Source organism: Myotis davidii, unplaced genomic scaffold (assembly GCF_000327345.1).
Source record: "Myotis davidii unplaced genomic scaffold, ASM32734v1 scaffold1286, whole genome shotgun sequence".
NCBI lineage: Eukaryota > Metazoa > Chordata > Mammalia > Chiroptera > Vespertilionidae > Myotis > Myotis davidii.
This window is the reverse complement of record NW_006296619.1, coordinates 488,170-492,400: the sequence shown is the minus strand read 5'-3', so window position 1 is coordinate 492,400 and position 4,231 is coordinate 488,170.

The window sequence follows — 4,231 nt, the reverse complement described above, 5'->3', positions numbered from 1 at the left end:
CTCTCTCCCTTCCTCTCTGTAAAAAATCAATAAAATATATTTTTTAAAAAAAAGAAGTTGCTCAACCTAGAAATGAAAATAAAGTTTCTATTTAATTTTCCCTTTTCCTTAGGAACTTGTTTGGAAAAACTTTAGTTGTTAATTTTTTGGTTGAATTAAAGCTCACAAATATATTTTAAAAAAATAGCAGGAAGGCAGACCAGCCTGGTGTCATGGAACTGGAATGCTTTGAAGGTCTATCACAGGGGAGTCAAATCCCAGCCAGTTGCTTAAATTCTCTGAACTTCAGCTTCTTCATCTATAAGATGGACATGAACAGCGCCTGACTCATAGGAGTGCAACCCCTCTTCTGGGTAACTACCCAAAAATTTTGAAAACATTCACCAACACAAGCATCCCCTCTGTTCATTGCAGCATTATTCATGGTGGTCACACATGGAAACAACCAAAGTGTCCCTCACCAGCTGATTGGATAAAGAAGATGTGATACATATATATATAACAAAATACTACTCAGCCATAAGAAAAGATGAAATACTGCCATTTGCAATGACATGGATGGATCTTGAGAATATTATGCTAAGTGAAATAAGTCAGCTAGAAAAAGTTAAGAGCCCTATGACTTCACTTATATGTGTGATGTAAAATTGAAAGCACAAAATGAACAAACAAGGTAAACGAACAAACACAAACTTGTAGAAAACACAATAGTAGTATGGTAGTTACCAGAGGGAAGGGGAGTGGGGGTAGTAAAGGGTAAAGAGGGTCAAAGGTATGATGATGGAAGAAGATTTGACTTTGGGTAGCAAACAATAAGATATACTGATTTTTCACAGCCAGATTTTGTGTGGGCACCTCTTCCCAAATCTGGTGCTCTGGCCTGGGGACCCCAGGTTGGGATTGAGAACCCACTCTCCTCAGGGGGAGCCTTAGCAGCTGAGATATCTCTCCAGGACCTCAGCCACTACCCAATTATATACAGAACTGGGAAGAGGTCATATGAAGTCACATTTGCATTTATACTCCACCCCCTCTCCTGGGAGGTAAATCCAACAAGAGATGCCTTCCACATACGTCAGAAAACCTTCTTTATTGTTTTATTTTTAATAGGGTGTATCTGACAGATGGAATTTTAAACATTTTATGTAGATAAATACATATGCCTTTATGGTTTCTTTCTGTGTGTTTGTTTGTTCTAAAAAAATACAGTTCCCCCACTGAAAGCTGACAAAGATTCACCTATATTTATAACCTTTGATATATCTGAAGTTTGTAAGCTGAAATAGATACAGGTCAAATTTCTCTTCCTGCATAGTTAACCAACGGTTCCACCATCAGTGATTCAATTAATGTTTCTTTCTCCAATTATGTAAAATACCACCTTTATTATATCCTAGCTTCTCATGTGTACTTGCACATGTCTGAAAAACAGTTTCCATCATTAAAGCTCCAGAGTAAGCTTTCTTACTATTATTATTTTTCCAGATTTTCTTGGCTGCTTTCACCTACTTATTCTTCCAAATGTACTACAAAGATTGAAATATATTTTGTAGTAATATATAATTTTTCTAAGAAACCCCCACATAATGATTATGAAGTGACATCCTTTTCATAACATCCATTGATACTCATTTGATCAGTTTGGTAGATATTCTTCCAGATATTTCAATGCCCACATAAATATATATAAAAGCCTAAGTGACCAGCTGACTGGCCAGCAGGTAGCTATGACACACAGAGGGCAGATGCTCAACACAGGAGTGGAAACCACAGGCATGGAAACATGGAATAGACTGGTGCACTAGTGGGGTCCCTCGGCCTAGCCTGCAGGGATCAGGCCAAAACCGGCTCTCTAACATCCCCCAAGGGGTCCTGGATTGCGAGAGGGTACAGGCCAGGCCAAGGGACCCAACTGGTGCACTGATTCCATGCACCGGGCCTCTAGTAAAACAATAAATTCCTCAGGGCTGATATCAGACCTTCTTCCATTGAAATTGTTAGAAACCCAATACAATTAACTTAAATGAAAAATGAGACATATTGACTCAGGTAACTGAAAATACTTGATCTGAAGCAGAGCAGCCCCAGGAACACAGATGATGTCATCAAGCTACAGGCTTTCTTTTTATAATTGAGATATAATTGACATTGAGATATAGGTAATGTTGTATAAGTTTAAGGTGTTCAATGTGGCAGTTTGATACATGTATACTAGTATACTGCAGTATGATTACCACCATAGTGTTAGCTAATGCCTCCATCTCCTCATATAGCAGTCTGGTCCACCCTTGCATCAGCATCTTTTTGCAGTGAGGACATTTAAAACCTAGCCTCTTAGCAACTTTGAAGTACCTATAAGTTGCTAACTATAATCACAATGATGTGCATTAGATGTCCAGAATTTAACCACCTTCTAATTGCAAGTTTGTGGCCTTTGGCCCACATCTCCCCAATTCCATCATCTTCCGGCCCCTGATAACCACTATTCTCTCTGTTTCTATGAGTAAGGCTGTTTTACTAGTAGACTCCACATATAAATAATATTATACCATCTTTCTCTGTCTGACTTATCTCATTAATGTCCTTAAGATCCATCCATAATTCAAATAGCAGGATTTCCTTCTTTCTTATGACTAAATAATATTCGTGTGTGACATTTTCTTTATCCATTTATCCATGATAGCCCCTTAATTTTTCCCATGTCTTGACTATTGTGAATAATACTGAAATGAACATGGGAGTGCAGATATCTCTTTGAGAGAGTGATTTCCTTTCTTTTGGATTTATAGACCCAGACATGGGATTGCTGGATCATAAGGTACCTATTCTTTCCCAGGATTGCTTTGGCTATTCAGGGTCTTTGTGGCTTCATACAAGTTTTAGGATGGTATATTCTATTTCCGTTAAAAAAAAAATGCCATTGGAATTTTGATAGGGATTGCCTTGAAGCCAGTCTTTCTTGATCTATGTCTTAAGTGCCCTCTGGTCTGTCTATACTCCTCATAGTGGCATCAGAAGCTTCGGGTATAAACTCAAATGTCTATCAGGAAGAAAGCGCATCCTTAAGTATCCTAGTTAACAGATCAGTGCAACCACCTGCAGCTGCTGTGAGAGTTGGCTGCTGATCATTCACAGCTACAGCCTTCTCTGGAGCACTGACCTCAACCAAGGAATCTGCTTCTCCCAGAAATGTCTAGGGGGTTATACCTCCACATCTTGGAGGCAGCCTACGGTCAATGAATAAGTGACATAGGCTACAAAAGGCCAAATCCCTTGCCTAAAGGCAGAACTGGGTGTGTGGTTATAATTCATACTCCAGAGTTCCCCTAAGGATCAGACCAAAGCTAGATTCCAACTGAGACTGCATCTTTGCTTATTTATTTCCTGTACCCTTCACTCCTTTACAGGTTTCTTCTGAGAACACTCTCTCCATGAAACACTTTCCCAAAAATCTCTGTCTATGGTCTTTTTTAAGAAACTCAACCTAAGACACAATATTATATTCAGATTCACCCAAGGAAGAAAGGTAATGAATACTCTGCAATCACCCATTTCCACAAGTTCCCCAGGGGAGGTTCCATGGAATGCTATCATTATGGCATATTCTCTCTCCTTCTCTACTTTGTCCCAATTGCCACTGTCCCTTGTAAACCACTCCAGGGAACATTTGCAATCCCATACACATACTCTTTACTATATACAGTTATTTCAATAGGTATTTAATTAGAGGGAATAATGATAAATATTGTCAAAAATGCATTGGAAGATAGAATTGTCGTTCTACCAAAAGTTCTGATCTGTGGCTGCCTCCCTTCTTTATAATATACTAGGGGCCCGGTGCATGAAATTCGTGCACTGGGTGGGGGTGGGGAGAGTGTCCCTCAGCCCAACCTGCCCCCTCTCACATACTGAGAGCCCTCAGGCGTTGACCCCCATCAATCTCCAATCGCAGGATCGGCCCCTTGCCCAGGCCTGACGCCTCTGCCAGAGGCGTCAGGCCTGGGTAGGGGACCCTGCCAGTGATGGGGGGAGATGGGGGTCCCCTGTCCAAGCCTGACACCTCTGGCAGAGGCGTCAGGTCTGGGCAAGGGGCCGTTCAGGTGATCAGAGTGTGATGGGGGTTGACGCCTCTGGCCGAGGCATCAGGCCTGGGCAAGGGGCAGAGCCAGCAATCGGAGGGGTCTGGGGGTCCCCTGCCCAGGCCTGACACCTGGGCCAGAGGAATCAGTCC